The following is a 19,611-nucleotide window of genomic DNA, read 5'->3' on the forward strand; positions in this document are numbered from 1 at the left end:
CGTGGGGAGCAGCTCCTGGCATGCATCCTTTACTTGGAAGAAGACAAAGGCAAGACCCAAAATAAGGATAGGCCTTTCAGCATCCTCCACCCTGGACATCATGGGCTGAGACATGTCACACATGAAGGCAGGTGAGTGCACACCCAGTGTCTCTGCACAGACTGCTGCTCCCTCATGAATCCGTGCAGGAGAGGCTGTCACAAGGGAACTTCTCATCTCATGAGGTCCTGGAGAAAAAGACAGATCTGCAAACTGATAGGTGTAGAACAGTATCAAACCTGCTGAGATGGTTTAGTGGCACTCCCCCTGCCCTGAATGTCCCAAGTGTTGCCTGTTTCAGCTTGCTTTGACAGCCAGATTCCACCCCAAGTGCTCCAAATCACTGCAAGGAAAAAAAATGAGGATAAAAAAAGAAGAAATCTTTTTTGATCTTGTTTCGTGCAAGATGTGAAACCTACTAATGAACCTGAGTGTAACCAGCCTCCGGTTATTTGCTTAAAACTGAGAAACACATGAGGCTGATACTGCAGTTCTCAAGAGAATTTTGTCCCTGGGACAAAAGAGACCTGAAAGAGACCTGAGCAAGCCTGGAGCTAGGTTCAAACAGGCTGGGAAGCGTTATGCAAAACAGCAGCACAGAATGTAGGGTACATGATGTTCCTGCTTCTAAACTGAAAAATCTTCCTGTAGGACTGATGATGGGCATGTCACTAAAAACCAAGTTTACCTTGCTTTGCAGAGGACCCACATTCTTACTATGACTGTGTCTGGTCAGAAAAAACAGGAGACTTTTTAATCTTGATGGCTTGATATGATGGGACAAGCCAAAATCTGAGCTCTAGGGTTACTGTGGGGTGCTCCAGCACAAAAGTGTGCATCAGAGGAGGGCAGGGTTTGAGGGAGCAGGGCTCAGGGGTGAGCTGCTTCTATCCTGCAGCTGCTGTCAGCTTTGCACAGCTGTGACTGGGATCCAGCAGCCTGTAAAGCACAAAACCACTTGAATAGTGTTTGGATCTACACAGCATCACATAATGGATTTAATTACCATGAGGGAAGAGAGCTGATGTGATTTCTCTACAGTACAGCCCTTGTGCAGAAATAGCTGTTGATCCAATCATCATCTCTTGAGACCTCAGCTCTCCCCCATCCTGCCATCTCCATACATCTTCCTTGAAGACTATCTGCCCTGGCCTATAGCAAACTAAAGGCAAATGACACAGTCACCAACCTCCACTTGTTGCTCCTTCTCCATCTCAGGGAGACCAGCTCTGAAGGTGGTTCTCCTAAGGAACAGTGGGAAAACCTGGAAGGCTTGGGATCTGTGTCATCCAAAGCAGGAACTGGATGACTCAGAGAGCAGAAATCATTTGCTGTGGTGTCTGGAGACCTCTGAACAGCTGCAAAATCCCAGTACTGAGATCTCAGCAAGGTTGCAGTTGTGATTGGCTGGGCACATTGCCAGGGTGGAAGATTCCAGGATCTGCATCCTCCTGGGAGCACCTAGCAGCCAACACAAGCTTTGTAAAGACACCTGAAAATCCGTACTTAAAGCTTATCAGCTTAACATTAATAACTGGGAGGGAAAGGGTTTGGAGCCACTGCAGTGCAGCCTGTGAGGTGAAGCAGAAAAGCAAAATGGAGGAGAGAAGGGAGTCAACTCAGAGAAAATCAGCCATGCCTTTTAAAAAGCATGACTGGGAACGTGCTCCCTCCCAAAGTCTGACTTTTTTTACAGGATCATACACACATACAAAGAGCAAAAGTAAAAATAGCTAAGGGGATGATCATGGCAAACTGTACCAAATAACAATTCAATAATACGATTTTACTTAAGAAGTCCATGGCACCAAATAAATTCAAGATTTGGCACAACAGCAGTGTCCAATAGCCATAAATAAAGCAATTTGCTAATGATTGTACATTCCATCTCATTTTCCTTGGTGTTTTCCATGGCGTCATTCCTCTGAACCACAGGTTTTCTTTTAATCTCATCTCAATCGACACCACTATTATGTGCTGTGCTTCTTCCTTGACAGCACCATATTTGAATGGCCACGAACCAAAGCCGAAGGTGAGGCTGGAACACAACCTTTTCTCCTGCAGGCTGAGCCCCAAGAAGGCTGCTGGTCACGCCCCGACTGCACGAGTCACTCACACATAATCAGCTGTGTCTAATTCATAGCCAGAACCACCCCCATGGCCCCTAACAGCTTCTGCACTTGGGATTCAGTTGGCTCCACAGGTTTGACATGTCATGACAGAGACATTTCTTCTTCACACAGCTCATTTTGTCCTGAGCTAATGAGAGATTAACTAACTCACAGCAGCAAATCAGCTGCTGCTGGTCTAGGGAGGGCATCTCAGGTTCTCTCCTTAACGAGCTTCACATTTGGCTTTTCTTAGCTGAAGGAGAGTTCATCAGCACAAACATCCTGCCAGTGACATGGTCCTTATCTGGCAGATGGAGCCCAAGGAGAACTGTTTGCAATGACCTCATGTTGTTTGCTGCTTACCTGGCAAGACACCAGTGAGCTGCTTCTCCCATGCCCCGAGAAGTCACTAAACAGATGCTCATGGCTCCCAAACAAAAAAGTCTTCACTCTTCTTAAACAAAATCAGGGTTTACAACAGATCAAAAGCACTTTGGAGCCTCTTTGTCTCTTCGGCTGCATGCTGTATGTTTGTGGGACCCTGTCTCTGCATGGGGTTTTCCCCCTGTGCTGCTCTCAGAACTCAGGGGAAGGCAGGAATGGCATTTAGTGTGTCCTGTTGGGAGATGATTAACCCTTTTGTCACCACTAAACTGCAATGGGAACATCTTCCTCTTTTTCTCAGTCATTAAGTTTTTTGCATACTGGAATTATATGCATTAAACAAGGAAGTTTTCCAGGAGGTGCCCATCCTTGAGTCTTTCAGTAGAAAGCAATTTGAGTGTCCATAATCACAGAGTATCTGACAAACCACAAAAGAAGACTTCTTAATTTTAACTTCTTTTGGCCTAAGATGGGTAGGACCTGAAGTCGGGGCTTGACAAGCTCAGAAATACTTTGCCATTACCATAAAATCCCATTCTAGGGGAGCTTTGCCATTTGGTGCTGCTGAATCTGCTTCATTCCTCTTCAGGTTTCCACCTCAAAATTCCTCTTTTTCAGTCCTCTTTTCTTATGCAATTTTATAGGCCGTGGTAGATGGAGATAAGGAGGCCAAGTCCTGAAATGATCTGTCTGTTCTATTTTGCAACCTCAGTGACAGCAAATATTAATGTACATGTGTTCACCGCCCAACTAGTCTGACCACTCTGCATGGACATTTTGGTGACAAGCAAATGCCTTCTACACAGTGACTGATTGTCCAAACACCACACAAGTATGGTTAATGTTGTTGTGATCCCCCAAGAATGCTTTTCTTTTGCACCCCTCCTGGTTATTTTTTTGCACATTGAGGTCCAGCATTTCTCTTGTGCCAGGCTCTTCCTGGACTGTGCCTGTGTTACACAACTGTGCCCTTCAGACTGAGGCAAGGATTAAAGGTGTCCAAATTATTAGGAAATCAGAGCAGTGAAAGGTCAGCGATCTTCCTATTTTCTCTCAGCTTGGTAGGTGGTTGCTGAAAAATCACAAATGCACTTTGAAAATGAGGGGCAGCGAGGTGCAGCTTTCCAAGCACTCCTTGGCATTCATGTCTGTGAGTGAACTATTTACAGGTATGGCAAAGAGTTACTAATCTCTGAGCTATTTAGAAAGGAAGTATCTCTAGGATCTCATTTTTTCTTCCCTGTTTCTCAAACACCATTGAGTCACACCGAATCTCCTCCCCTCCTGAAAAACTGCTTTGTAGAGCTCCCTGAAGAAAGAAAAATGTCTCTGGACAGTGCAACAAACAATCCCAAAGGGGGCTGATCATGACCTAGTAACTGGGTAAAAAATCCTGGAGACCCTGGAAAGGAAAGGTCAGTACAGAGGCTGCCTGAGGACTCAGCTGCTCTTGAGCCCCAGGGAGGAACTCTCTTATCAGGGCTTGGAGCCCAGCTGGAGACAATCTGGACCTGACCCTTCTCAAAGTTCACGTCTGTTTGGATGGAGGGTTCTGATTCAGACAAATCTCTGCTTTCAGACAGCCTCTTGGAAGACAGGGCTGCCAGTTGGCTTTGCAAGGCTTTGCTGGATGTCCACTGATGCCTGAACTTTCCCTGTTTCCTCCCCCTCCTCTTCAGTATTCCTGTCTGCATCTGGCTTCTCTTTCAAACTTAGCCCCAGATGTATTACGTTGCAGCTCAGTTCCCTGGATGCTGTTACAAATGGCAAGAAATTCTGAACAGAATTCCCAAAGAAAGCCACTCTGAAGAAAGAGCTGAGAAAAAGGGAAACCTCGCCATTGCTATTTAATTTTTTCTGAGTCCATACTTCTTGTGTTGCTAGAGTTTCAGAGAAAAAGGAAGTGTGTACAAAGGCTGCCTTGAACAACAGGGGGATGCTGGCTCAGGCAGTGAAGGGTGAAAAGAAGAAGTAGGCACTGTGAGAGAACTGGTAAAGATAAGGTGAGTGAAAGAGGTGCTTCAACACCTGGTCTGTGAGCAGTGGGGATGGACAGCCATTGAAACAGACAGACTAGGCAATGCTTGAAGAACAAACATGGAATAAAAGACCTTCACAAAGAAAAGAAAAAAACAGGGATCTTCTTCACAGTAGGATAATTCTGAAGGGCAAACACCAAGGGACAGTGTCCCTGCTTCCAAACATAACCCGATAAATAGCAAAGGAAGAAAGCCAGAGTTCCTGATTCTGGTTTTAGAGCAGCACTAACTTCTCTACCAGATCACCTACCAATTGCAGGTGCTGCAGGCAGCTTCCAACAGCGAATGTAAAAACATAGAGTGGGGTCCTCAGTATCAGGAACAAGCAAGTCAGGCTTGACTCAAGGGGATCTAAGAGCATTTGGTGCCTCATATCTCTGGCCAGTTTCTGGCCATCTGAAAAATGGAACATGTCTCACCTGCCACAGATGGTGCTGGTAGGTTAATAATGGCATTTCATGTCTGAAGCCTTGTGACAGAAAGCTGCCACGTAACACCACACTTTATTCTACCCTAAAGCCAAAGTCTCCTCCACCCAAATAAATATGTATTTGTGTTGCTGGCCTCCCATTTTTAATCTACTAGCGATTCTTACCAGAAAAATAATAAATAAAAAGCTCTGGCCATACAAATGTGCCAAGAGCTTGGCTAATCAGCAGGATTCTAGTGTGTCACTACAGATTTTGGCAGTCTTGTGTCAAGAAAATGAGGCAACCCCATCCCTGGGAACCAGTGCGATGTAAAGCGCTTCCAGCTGATTCGGGTTGTTTATTCTAGGTGAAAGTTTGCAACATTTCCATTTGGTTTCACCACTGTGAGCTTTGCCAGGACTTTTTCCTAAGCAAATGAATGTTTTCTCATTTGTCTGCTTGATCTCCTATTTACAGGCTTAGTTGCTCCATTGCTTTTGTTACTCTGGAAGGTGTTTACTTGGTCAAGAATGGGTTTCAGCTTGCGAGACGTGCAATGCTTTCGTCTCCTGCTGACTTTAATGAAGACTAGCATGAATGAAGGCTAGCATGAGCAAAGGATCTGTAGTCTTGAAGAAGGACAAATTATGCCAGAAGAAAAGCCAGAACCTGGGCAGGAATGCATTAAGTATTATTATTACATTTCTATGCAAGTATTTAACCTGTTAGTGCTTTCACGGAACAAGGAAATGCATGGAAAATACTCCTTTCATGGTTCTACAGTGCAGATTAACCTGGCATAGGTTGTTAGCTAGTACCTGCAGCCTTGCAGAGCTTTGGCCTAAAGAAATAAGGTCAGTCCAGCCTTGTTAAGAGAAGCTGAGCCAACTGTATACAGGGATTTCTCCCTCAGCTTGAGCCAGGCCGACATAGGGGCAGAAAGCGTACTTCCAGGAACATATTGGTCTGTTTTCAGCCTAAAAAAACTGTTTCCTCATTCTCTTTGTTCCTCTCTGCTATTTCTTCTTTCTGCAGCACTATAACCAAGTTCCACTTTGAAATGAATCACTGTTCTAATGCTCATTAAATTAAGGAACTGACCATTCTGGTAAGACTCATGCTGACTAATTGCAGGTGTTGGTTAAATTTCCACAATAAAACTTCTACAAAATCAAGGTATTCCTAGCTGCCACTCAAATTTGGGGCATCTGAGGAGTTTAGAAGATCCAGTTAGGGTGATTTTCTAATAAAAATGTCCTAATCTATTGCAGCTTGTCTGAGAATTTGACTCTTTATTTCTAAATTCAGCAGGGTCATTCACTGGCCAGATCAATTCCAGATCTTCTGACCATTTCACAGGCTGAGCCATGGTTTATAATATCTGTGTCTCTTAGAAGGAAGAGCTCCTGGCATTGCAATGAACAATTAATTCACATGGTCAGATCAAGATCTGTGCCCTCTGTTAAAGAATCATGGTTAGGATGTGGATGCTGGAGTTGGGGCACTTCAATCAGACAACATGTAATCCCTAATAATCCAAGTGCCATTGAAAACTCCGATATCATCTGAACCCCGTGACATTAATCATGACCCAGAAAGTTCTCCACTTTCCTTTTTTCCTATTGTGCTCACAGGGAAAATAATGGACTCAGAAATTTCCCTTCTCCAGGACTACACACAGATTTGTTGTGGGAGGGGGGCTGACAAAAAGTGGTCTTGCAGGAAATCACAGTGTGAGGCTCCTCCAGAGACAGTTTACATGTAGCCCTAGTTTGATGCCACATTTCCTGTGGCAGCTGGGTGAAAACTGTGTTCCCCACCTGTGCAATGGAAGCAGTAATTTCTTCATACAATGTTATTGCTTGCCCCACATTGGGGAGAGGAATTTGAGGAGACTCTGCCACTTCCTGAAAGTTTTCACAAAGTGTGTCACGGGAAAGCTTCAGTCTCCAGGTCCTGCTGTTTAATAATAAACCTGCTGTTTATTTTGTGGAGCTTGTTTCCTAGACAGAGTAGCAAGAAGATGTCATAAATACCTGTGTGCTACACTCACCTTTCCCGTGGTACCCTGTGTCCCAGGCACCTGGTAAAGGCAGCCCAGCACTGTCAGCCCCACTGCGGCTGGGGAAACTGTGGCACTGCTCGTGCCGCAGTGAGGCAGAGGCACATCAGGCACTCCTGGCTTTCTAGCACCTGTGCCTCAACCACAAGGCCAAATTAGTACTGAAGGGACCTGTATTTTACTGTCCCCTTCTTCTGCATTAATTAAAACACATCGCTGCACACTTAAGCAATTTAAATGTTTTGGAACGAGTCTCAGGACGGCCAAGGGCGTTCAAAGCGAAGGGAAGGCTGGCAGCTTGCCCTCAGCTCGCTGGCTTGCCTGTCTATCACAGGCACACATCATGCATTACAAAACTGTGAGACGTCTGCAGACCCAATGACAATAATACACTTTAGGGAAAAAGCTGAAGTCAGAAATCCCTGGTCTTCCTGGGGCTCCATCACAGGGACTGGCTGGCAGCTCTGCTGATCTCTTTTCAGTTTGCACATTTTTCTTTCCATCTCTTCTCTATGAAAAGCTGGCGTGAACTGCTATTGCAAGAGATAAGACCAGCACCAGATTGTCTGATAGAAAGCCCTACTAGACCTGAGTTTAGGATATATACCTTGCTCTTGAGGACTTTTGGGGAGATATTCAAGGTGAGAAAGAGCAAATTCATAACACCTCAAACAAAATCCAAGGTTGGCAAAGACTGTTTTGCCCTGAAGGAGATACTGAAGTTCAGGGTATATGTGATCCTTTCTCCAAAGGCCTGTTTGCCTTTCTGTCACCTATCGGTCAACAGCAGGACGAGGCACCTCAGGTGACCTCCAGAGCAGCTTGTGCACTCTGGACTCCAGGCAGCAGACAGCTGACTACAGTCTAGCATTGAAATGAAGGACTAATTTGCCCAGGGACATTCCCTTTTGTATTTTAAAGTTATGCAAAATGTCTTTTCACTTTCAGCTCTGGATTTGAGGCCTAAGTTGAGGAGTCACTGCCATTAGATCCACATAATCACAATTGTAACATCAAAACAAGTGCTGTATTAAAAATAAACACAACAGGCATTCACTGACTTGATTTAAATGTATACATATGGGTGAGGTCATTTTAATAAATGCCTTATGCACAGACATCTGCATTTCTTACCGTGGCCCTAGGCTTGGAGAAGGAACACTGTACATCCACAGCTACCTGCTCTTGTGCAGTTGCATCAGCCTGAGCTCTCTGGCTGTTTAGAACACCTACCACAACTGTCCTTGTCACATTCCTGTGCATTGACCTCCCCTTAACACTCACAAAGGCTACAAAAAACAGAGCCACAGTTTACCACCTTAGCTGGACATCTCTTATCTCTGTCAGGCCACCATGTCAAGGTCCTCCATCTTCTCTATGAATCTTTTGAAGACACATTCTGATGCTGTTTGGAAATAACTCACTGAAAATATTGTCCTGTCTGTGCACCTGGAAAAAGCTCCATTAGTTAAGGGAAAGTCAGCTGGACTTTCCAGAATGACACAAAAAACTGCAAATCCAATAATGTCCATATGTCACACTGATGAAAATATTATATGTTGCTGGGAAAAAAAAAATCCAGGACTGAAAGCCCTGGCCTTATGTGCCTTCCTAGGTGACCCTGTGCTGAAGCTTCTGCACCTCCCACTATGAACTGCCAAGCCTCTACAGCTCAGGTGGAACAGCACCTTCTGCAGCAAGCCCCTAGAGCTGGTAGCAAAGCTGGCACCACAGTGGCTTTCCTACATTTTTGGTTCCTCCTCACAAGTGCCAGTTACCCCAGGCTGCAGCTCCCAGTGCATCCAGGCCATGATCCAGAGTCAGCCCTGCTCTGGGAGAGGATGTAGGAGGGATGTCCCTAACTGGCTTTAGTCTCTTGGTCATCCTGCTGTAGATATCCCACCTGCAGAGTCCCTGCCTGGCTCTGGAGCAGCCCTGGGCTATTCCAGATGTCACTGTGAGGGTTCCAGTGCTTCCCAGTATTGCAGCAAGGGGTGCAGCTGAGGGAGGCTTGTCCTCTGACCGAGGTGCCTGCTACAACCCCAAAAAATTACTTTTGTGCTACTCATTCTTACTGATGGTTCTTATACTGCTGCCCAGAGGAAGCTTCAGCCTGCTCCCTCTTCCTTTCAGACAGAAGCAACCACTGCCTGCCACCAAAGAAAATCTCACCTTCCTGGAGAGGGAGGAGGGAGGGTTGCCTTTAATATAATTTGGAGTCCAGTGGAGCTGTTTGCTCCCTTTATTTTCTTCCTGATGCCTTAGAGGTGGTTAGAAATGTCTGTGCTTGTGATACTTCCAAATATGTTCAGCAACGCCCAGGCAAAGAAAGCTGCCAGTGGCTTTTGCAAAACTCTGAACCACGGGAGCCAGAGCATGGTCTAAGGGGACAAGGGGACCTGTGTGCCACTGTCCTGGGGTGACTTCATGATGCTGGTAACTCCCAGGGAGTTTGCTTGCAGAAGGTATCACGGAAGACCCAAACTGGAGTTACACACCTGCCCTGAGTGCTGGGGGGCCCTTCTGAGCAGGATCTGTGCTGTAGCAGTGGTGATGCTCCAGGGCAAGAGGAGCACAGCTGGGGACCCAAGGCAGCCTCCACCAGCAATGTGCTACATGGGGACGCCAAATGTGTGCCCAGGCAGAAAGCTCAGGGGCACCCAGGGTGCATAAAGGGGCATGTGGCAAAGCCAGGGGTGCAGTCTGGCTGCTGGGAAGTGGGGCACAGCACCCCCAGCTCTGCCAGTGGCACCGTGCTTCCCACCCAGCCAAGGGACGTGGGTGACAAGAGGCTGGGCCAGACCCTGGCCTGATTTCCCTCCTCTCATTCCCACAGTGCTTGCGCCAAAAGATCTTGTCCTAAAAAGTTTATCCAAATCCTATTTGCATGCTGGTCCTCCAGACTGAGGCTCACCTTCTCTGCAGGATACACCTTCTTGGCGGCTTTTTACTGGTCTCTGCTGTGGGATGAGCCATAAATTAGCCTGGGAACAGCTTGCTTTGCTGTGCAATGGAACCTCAGTTCCATTTTAATATATGATAATATAGACGGTACTGTCCCCAGCCAGGATCCAGAAGGAGTGAGATGATTAAAAATAATTCATCTTACACTGAATTAAACAACTGAGAGCCTCAGGAACGGTCCTGTTTGAGTTTGGTACAAATCATGGGTGACAATCTGGGTCAGTTTTTATTGGACCTGCACCTTTTTGCCAGCCCTAAATCTGCCAGCCATCACATAGGTTTAATAAGAAGGGACAACAAAGAGGCAGAAAAGGTCAATCTCTGTTCGAGAAGGAGATGGAAGGAGCGGAGCAGACAGGGCAGGGGAAGGTGGCGTGTCCTGGCAAACATGCAAGAGGTGATGTTTCCCCAGGAGAGGGACAGACAGCAATGCCCTGGGTTCTTCGGAAAGCAAACAGGCTGCACCTGGAGCCCATTCTGCTGTTTGCTGAGACTCAGCAGCCTGGACCACTTGTGGCTTCCTCTCTGAGTCTTGTCTCTGCCCACAGTGACATACAGAAACTGAGGGAAAGGAGATGAGACAAGCCTGGCATTTTCTGACCAGCTGAGGCACTGGGAGCACAGGGCTGATTTGCCCACCCTTCCTTTGGGAATGTGGCAGCAGGTTCCCCTTCCAGCCACCTCTGCTGAGTCACAAAATCCTCTGTGCATGCCATCCCCAGTGTCAGGAGGTCTGTGTGCTGCATTGCTCTACCTTGGATTGAAGTACCCCACTTCCCCCTCCCGGAAATAACACGAGCAAGAGTGAGAATGACTCATCTGTGCATTTGAAGACATGTATATGCACACACAGGAATATATCTTATATGTTGAAAGCCTGGGGCAAAAATTTCACCCAGCTTTTGAGCTCCCTGGTTCACATGGTTCTGTGAGTTTTAAGGGAAAACAAAAACAAACCAACCAAAACCAACCAAACAGTAAAACACACCAGAACAGTGCCAAAATAGTTAAAAAAAAAAAAAAAAAAGGAAAATTACAGATCAAATAATGTTACCATGTCTGTAGCTTGAAAAGAGGCCTTCCTCTTAGTGTCTGTGGGTGCATTTTGTCCCCCAAGGTCTCATACCAGTATGACAGTTTTTGTGAGTAGTGGGCTGGCTTGCTCTGCTTCAAATCCTACTGTGCCATGTGAATCCCTATCACTGCTATTTGCCTAGGAATTGGATGGATGGTTTCTTTCCCTGTCCTTGTAAACAGCTCCTTTGACATGGTTCCTGATCAGTGATGCTCATAATGGACACTACACACATGCCTGTGCCTCAATTTGAGGTTGAGTGAAGTCAATCAGGTGACATTTGCCCAGATCATTCCTGAATTCAGCTTTATAAACTCTTCCTCCTCCATAAAAGTCCCTGGAACGGGTACAACTTCCCAACAAGGGCTTGTGAAGCTTTGTAGTTGTTTCTGATGTTTCCTTCTCCCATTTTCCTGTGAATTGCATGGAATTCAGTGTTGAATGACTGCACAAAGGACATGGAGCCTGAGAATCACAGAACCAGTTAGGCTGGCAAAGGCCTGTGTCTAAGATGATCAAATCCAGCCATAAACCCAGCACTGCCAAGCCCACTGCCAAACCATGCTCCTAAGGGCAAAAACTACACATCTTTTAAATTCCTTTTCAGCTCCCTGTGCCAACCATGGCCAAGCAGGTGTGAAGCTACAGATCCCCATCACAGCTGAGGGTCCCCATGTGCTGCTCCCACTTGTAAGCAGTGGAAGGCAACAGATTTGGGTCCTTGGCCACCAAAGCTCAACAGTCAACATCAGCACTCTGTGGTGGCGAGCTCAGCTCTGTGGCCAGCCCTCCCCTCTGCCTTGGCACGTGGGATTGTCACTGCTCCAGGCCTCCCTCAGCCAGCAGAGCCAAACATGACAATATGATGGCTCTTGAGAAATGGGAAACCTTTTAATTATCCTGCCAGAAAAGGTGAGCTGGTAAATGGGTCTTGCTGCCCAGGGGTTTTGCAGCAGGGAAGGAAAATCATTCACCACAGTGTTGTTGTGATGGGCTGTGACAAACATCCTGAGGCAGCTGTGTGTGGTCAGTCATCAGATGGCATAGCCCAGGAAGAGCAGCTGCTCCCTTTTGTTGGGTCAGAGACCCTTCTCCACAGCAGCCCCTCAGTGACCATTCGTGTCCTGGCAGTGTGACACGATGCATTTCATCAGCTCCTGGGAGGATGTTAAGCTCAGTGACACCCATTCCAGCCAAGCTACATTGTTTAATAAGAGCACATAATCACAGACATCAGCTACAGAGGATTAAGGTTGCTTTCCCCCTCCAGTGTATTTTACCTCTGTCTATTTTGCTACATTTTCTCTACATTCTCATCCTTTCCTCCTCAGGACTGTTCTTGCTGGTTCTCTCACAGAAGCAGAGTGAGTGTGTGAATGGTAAAACTGCAGAGGAAGGAAGTGGTGTTGCTGATTCAATAGAGTGTTCTTTTCCTTCTGAGTCAATACAGAACAACTGTCTCACTGTGCTCAGAACACATTAGAACAAGAAGTCTGCCTCTGGTGTGTGTGGGCTTGTGTTTTAATCTCTCTGACCCAGAACATGGAAAGGTTGCACAGAAGGGATTTTAATTATCTTGAAAGTTACTAAAGTCCAATTAAAAGTGTGGAGTCATCACAGCAGGCCACCCATCCACTGTATCAGTCTGTGGGCCAATTGCTGTGATATATCCAAAAATCACAGGGCATGAACCTGCTTCTAGAAAACAGAATGTGTCAAGAAGCAGTGTTGTTAAAGACTGACATTTTTGAATCACATAAGATCATGCCTAGAACTGCAGCTGGACTCCATGAAGACAGCAGGTCAGAGACAGCTGGGAGGATGGGGAGAAAATGTGAAAGACAAGGATATAAAATTATAGACCTAAATTTCCATAATTTTTAGCAGTAAGTAGACCAGAGGTAGGAAGCCTGCAAGAAAATCTAAGGTTTGCTGGACCACTTAAGACAAACAGTGAAGAAATAGAAATTACAGAGCTACTAAATTTTGAGTTCAATTCAGACTTCATCCTGCAGGCTATCGAGGTATACCTGGTTCTATCAAGAAGAGACTATTTGCTGGTACAGTGAAAACTAAAAGGAGAGAAGTTGGAAATAACTCCAGCTTGGGAGAAAAAGTCACAGCAACCATACTACCCATGCAGAGGATCCAGTGGGAGCTTTTAGGTGAAGGAGCCAAGACACTTTTAAAGAATTGCAGGGGTGCATTGAAATCAGTTCCTGTGTCATGGGATGAAAAACAGCAAATGTTTTGATTAATATTTTTGTTTACAATATTATTTAAAATATGAAACAGCCTCCAATTTCAAAGTTTCATGCACATTTCTCACAGGCCCAGGCTGGAGGAAATGCGGGTACTGTCTTCTTTCATGATACTTTCTATTAAGCTCATTTTACCTCAAAGGTTTGGGTGAGTCTGAGCCTAAACCAAAAGCAAAACTCAAGCAGGCATAAAGATAAGGCAATGGAAAGTGATTGCCCAAGCCACTGTGAACTGAAACTGCCATGTTATGCACAATGCAGGTGTCAGAAACACATTGAACTTACAATGCAGCATCCTGGAGCAGCAAAGGACTCTGGCTTCCAGCTATAAAGTTCTGATGAGCAGAACAGGCTTCTCCATAAACTGGTGAAAGCTGCCCATGGACCACAAGTGATGGCCAGGGAACCTGACCCCAGCTGCTGGATTACCACCAGGGTCAGTGTCCTGTATGTGTAACAGTGCAACAGTGAGGAGTATTTCATTCTCTCCTGTGCTCCCCCAGAAGCTGGCTCTTCTCATTATTGCAGCGTTTTTTCAATTGGGCAACAAAAAATCTGTCATGTACTGGGTTTGTTTTTGTTACTCCTGGGCAGTGGACTAGACACATCTGGGATTTTCTTGGGACAGACTTCGGCTCAGTGCCCAGCTCTTGATTTCAGGGTAGGGATCATGGGCTGAAAGATTCCACTGCCATGGACTGGCTGCCTAGTAGAGCTCTGCTTCTCTTGAGTACATCTCAAACTTTTATTGTAGAGTGCTCTTTTGTGCTAGGGAAAAGAAATTACCAATCTGAGTTTCATGCTGCTTTAAAATAGTCTAGGCCAAGGTTGTCTCAAAAAAGTGTCTCAAGGATACAGCTGCAGGCTTCAAACCTGATTCAATACCTTGCTGTCTTTCTGTAAAGTGCTTTTGGTGCTCTGCAGGAACAATGTGGTGCATGGAATTAAGTGCAACTCTTTGGCAAATAAAAATTAAGCTTCAGCTGAAATATACTGTTCCCAAGGCTTTGGTAAAATGAAGCAAGGTGGTCCTAGACTTGAAATGCATTATATTTGTACTCTTACCTTCCCATTCCTTACCCCGCACCGAACTCTGCTCACTTGCCCTGCTTTTAAATCGCATTTTGAAACACCAGCCTATGTGCATGCACAGACACACAAACACAGAGGCAGAGCCCTCAGGAAAGTTCTTCTATTGCAGCACCTCGTATGGTTTCATGAGATGAATGTGCTGCTCTGTGTGCTGTGGCAGGAGCCCTGCAGGTCTGGGATGCAGCCTGGCCAAAAGTCATACCGAAATAGGTGAAATTGCAAAAAGAGAAAGCTGACCACAGCTGCTCCTCTGTGCTGCTGAAAGCCATAATCTGGGCAGGATCTGTGTCCCAGTGCTGCAGCTCCCCAAAACCTCATCTTCACAGGGAGGCCAGTGGTCCTCCAGGTGAGGAGTGTTTCAACTCAAAATATGATGGCAATCCTTTCACTATTAAAAAAGCCAATGCACTGAAAGCAGCATAAACATCCCCCAGATAACAGGTGTGTTCTGGATGCTGGTTGAATAAATCCATGGGTGCAAGGGAATATCAGCCCCAATGAGTATGAATCTCTCCTTCAGAGAGCAGCAACAATGGGAGGGAGGGAGGGAGGGAGGGAGGGAGGAAGGAAAGAAGGAAGGAAGGAAGGAAGGAAGGAAGGAAGGAAGAAAGGAAGGAAGGAAGGAAGGAAGGAAGGCTCCCTGCCCACATGATACTGCACCAGACAACAAATATTCTTTTACCCACACGAACAGCTTTGCCATCCAAAAATCTGGTGCAGGAAGCTGGGCAGACAGGCAGATGCAGAACTTCCCAGTGGATGGAGGTCCAAGACCAAGCCTGGGGCTGGAGTAAGATGAACACATTGGGAGTGAGGGAACTGTCCAGCAGGACACAATGAAGGAATTATCCAAGGATGGGTGGAAGAAGATAAACTGATCTGGCAGTCAGACAAGCACCCTGCTTCCAGCAACTTACGGTAAAAGCATTTCAGGGCTTCAAAGGGCCCCCCAGCAGTTGCTTCTGTCAGTGTCCCAGGTTGAGCAGGTCTCTGGAATGCATTTCTCACCCACTTTCAAGAGAGTTTGGCTTGTTTAGTCTAGCAAAACTAGGGAGGAGAGGGCATACCTTTGTTGTCTGTAAATACACCAGAGGCTGCAGTAGGAGAAGACCTATTCAAGCTAAAAGATCCTGTTGGCATGAAAACAAATGAGGGATCAGTTGCTCTCTGAGAATATTTGGGATAAAAATTAGGAGGTTTCTATCTGGCAAGGAGTTTGACAACAGCTGCCTGCAAGTAGAGAGGCCTCTGAGGAATGGCAATATTTTGAGGATGAAGCTTGAATAATTTTTGGAGGGGATTGTAAAATGTTGGATGAGCAGGAGACTGAGAAGTCCTTTGTAGCTGGAATAGGGCAGAGAAAATGGCATGAGAAATAGCAAAGCAAGAACTTCTGTGGAGGAAGCTCACAGAGAACAGAGAAGAAAGTATTTCCAGATGGGCAATGGATAAGCCTCACTTAAAAGGACAAAAGAGGCCAAGAGCTTTTGGAAGTACAGGTGAAACATCTCTCACCTTGTCAACAATGTCTGGGGAATTGTCTCTCCAGTGAAGTGGTCTGTATTTATCTATGCACCACTTGCCTGGAAGGCAGTGCTGGCTTGTAAGCAGATAAATTAAAAAACACAGCATCCAGGGCATTTCTGTCTTCCAATTACTGCTGTTTGGAACATCAGAGATGTTTTTTGTAGGCGAATCCAAAGGATTTCCATCAACTCTGAAACACAGAAGAAAGATTAAGGAAAATCAGTCTGCAAAAGCATATCTGATGCCTTTCAGCTAGGACTTGCCTATCTGTACCCATCTAGTTACAAGCATAAAATCCTTTGCTGAGGAGAAAACCATGGGTCATGGGGAGCTCTGTGCATGTGGAACCAAGGAGTTTTTCCAGTGGGTGATATGCACCCCTCCATACCTAACCTTATCATCACATCTGAGCCATGGCCTAGGAATAGGAAACACAGGAAACACACCATGTCCAGAACAAGGGTCCCAGATGGCAATGCCTCTTCTATGTCTCAGTGGAACCATCTCCTTTATGGCAAAGAGAAATATTTTTGAGGGGAAACCATAGCATTTTAGAAACCAGAATCTGCCCAGGAAGAAGAGTTTCAATGTGCCAGCCCAGAACAAGTCCCCCAGCTGATAGATGTAAGACACATTGAAGTATTTTTTGATGTCTGCATTCTCTAAAACAGATATCAGAGGCCAGGATGTACTGGGAGTGGGAGACTGTGCAGGCAAACAGAGTCACTTACTGCTGGGGAGAGAGCAGTGTGCCTAGAGGTATTAATCTGTGAGTGGGAGGGAAGGCAAAAGCTGGGAAACCCAGGCCTATATCTGTATCCATGTTTCCACATATGCATATATAAAAATATGTATACACACACAGGGAAAACAAAACAAAACAGAAGGGTCCATTGCACATGGTCCTCCCCCGGGGGGAGGGCGAGAGAACAAACCAGCGGCAGATGTGAACCGTGTCACCGCGCCCAGTGCCGCGAGAAGACCAGGCCCCGTGGTGACAACGTGGGGTGAGAAGCCACCAGAGCAGGAAGCAGCAGGAGACCCTCGAGGCAGGAGAAGACCCCGAGGCAGAGAGGTCCTGGAGGTGTGAACACACAGGCTGCTCCCCTCCCTTGGCATCCCCCCGGGGTGAGGAGGTGCCTGGTGCCAAGGTGGGCTCTGAGCGATGGCCCAGAGCCCCTCCATGGTAGAACAGATGGGACAGAAGCAGGGCTGCAGGGTGACTTTCCCACAGCTGCAGCAAAGGCCAGAGCCAACCTGCAGCCTTGAGCTTTGTGCCAATCCCAATGCCAGGAAGCGGGAGCTCCTGCACTGCCTGCAAAGAGCAGAAATGAGAGAAAGAGAGACATCTTCCAGCCAGTTTAATCAAAGATAATGAAGAGATCTGTTTCTCAGTTAGATGTATCTATTTCTATTTTCCAAAAGAGCAAAAAGGGCCTTGGAGAAGAAACAGGAACATGGGCCTCTGTCCCTGGCTTACCCTTTAGTGGTGTTCTGTTTCCTTGTCCATCCTGGGGCAGTGGTGCTGAATACTGATAAGGCCAGACTTGGACCAGCCTCAGTCAGACAGTTGGTGCAATTTGACTTTAGATAATACTTAATGATTTGTTTTTAGCATCGGGTTGGGGTGAGTTGGGGTATTTGTTGTTGTTGTTGTTGATTTTGTTGCTATTGCTTCTCCCCCTCCTTCTTTTCCAACCAATTAGGTTCAATTTGTTTTGGCAGAGGACATGATTAGTGGGGCTGGGCTCCAGATGGTTGGGCGCTCAGCCGCTCACCATAAATAACGCTGGGTGAGCAGTGCTCCTGCATGCAAAGCTGGGGCACAAGAGGCCCAGGTCACCAGATCAGAGCATCCCATGGCTGGCATGGTGGGGCCGTGCCTGAGCCCTTTGGAAAAGGCACTGACTGACTTTTCCTTAGATATCTCCAGAAACGAGTTTGTTTCCACTGCCAGGCAGTCACTGGCAGGGCACCCTCACCCAGCTGCTCCCTCCTCTCTGAATTAACCTCCCCTCACTGGATCAGCCCAGAGCTGCAGCTGAGCCTTAGCAAGCAGGGAGAACTTGTCTCTCCCATTTCACCTTGCAGCACCTTTTGGTCTGTCTGAGGATCATCTGATCTTGCTCCTGGTATGGATCCACAATGGGGAGCATTCTGTGGGGCTGATGAGGCCAGCCAAACACAAGTGTGGAGTGGGAATGAGCTGCTATGTGTCCCACTGACACAGTCACAGTCAGGCCTGCTGTATTGGCACTGTGGCAGCCAGACTCTTGGATACCCCTCAAAATTCTAATGGGGCTCTTTGGGAAGGGGACAGTAGTACATTGGGTAGAGACAACTTTAGTAAGGAAGCAGATCCAGCAAAGAAACATGGTGAATTTGTCAATTTTTTTCAAAATCTGACACTTTCCAGTGCTTTTTGAACAAATAATGGTTTTATCAAAGCAATGCCAACTCCATCTTGTTGTGAAACCTAACTAATTACCTTCTGTAACACACTGTAAGATCCTCAATAAGAGAGGAAAATAAAGCCCACAGTTTATTGTTATTGTTCTATCAGTGCTTAAGAAATACTCAGTGAATTGCAAACTGAATAGCTGTTCAATATTTTAAATCATCTTAGGCAAGCAAGCATTTGCTGAGAATATCTTATGCTTTAGGACAAAGCTGGTTGTTGATTTAGTAAGTAACAAATAGAAGGTTCCATTCTGTACAATAAGTTTACCACGAATATAATGTGACTATTGTATTAAAGTTAAGGAGCAGACAGTACAGCAAGGAGGAAGTAGCTATGAAGTGTTAAAATGTCTTTGGACTGAGCATTTCAAGCCTTTGAACTGAACTTTTTTCCTTCCACCTCTCAGTGCCACAAGCTGCCCTTCCCTGGTGCATGTCAGGTTGCCCAGGGAGCCTCAGTCACTCACAGCAGCACAGCACAGCACAGCAGACACACCTGAAACTGGCACCTGCATATGGGGAAATAAACCCCAGTTCAGCTCTCGTCCATAGTCCAGCTCTGCAAGCTCACACCTGTGCTGCAGGGTTTGCAGGGGCAAACCTCTGATCCCCGTCCCCCACTGAGCACTGTCCCCAAAAGGCTCATGAGATGTGCATGCCTTGATCATTGAGCAATCTCAGGCTCTGCTCTCTGGACTTTTTGCGTTGTAAATCTCACGCCCAAGCTCCACTTGGGTCTGGAAGATCTCTGCAGTTCTTTCAGAGCTTCAATCTTTTTGGGGCTATAATGTTAGCCAAACTCTTGCTCCTGGAGAGACAGACATATCGGAGAATGTTATGGCTCTGTCTGCAGGTAGATAACCCATGACCAGCCCTCTGTAAGCTGAAGATGCCTTTCACATGGCTCAGCTGCAATTTTGGGTTGCAGCTAAGCTCATGCCAGCTTTGTGCAGAGGAAGCCTGGCGCACAGGGAGCTGTTCCTGGGCATGTCTTTGCTCATAACAAGGGAGCTCACTATTCCTTATCTGATCTTCCTGGATAGTTTCTATTATTGACTGGTACCAGGAGGGACCAATGTCAGAAGATATCCATCTTAGGGAACACTGGACAAAGCTGCTTTGCACACGATCCAGCACATGCTTGCTCCATGCACAAGGCAACTGTTTAGCAGTGTTGCACAGGTGTG

The 19,611-nt window shown here is 46.4% G+C and overlaps 1 long non-coding RNA gene across 1 annotated transcript in view; it reads right to left on the reverse strand.

The window, feature by feature from the left end:
- Positions 1-19,611, reverse strand: part of LOC146766658 (uncharacterized) — a 47,460-nt gene that overhangs the window by 1,149 nt on the left and 26,700 nt on the right. Inside the window, exon 1 of the long non-coding RNA XR_014957402.1 lies at positions 1-19,611. This exon is cut by the window's right edge and continues 26,700 nt beyond it. This is a non-coding gene — a long non-coding RNA (uncharacterized LOC146766658).

This window comes from Lonchura striata, chromosome 9, assembly GCF_050655825.1.
Source record: "Lonchura striata isolate lonStrDom1 chromosome 9, ASM5065582v1, whole genome shotgun sequence".
Classification (NCBI taxonomy): domain Eukaryota; kingdom Metazoa; phylum Chordata; class Aves; order Passeriformes; family Estrildidae; genus Lonchura; species Lonchura striata.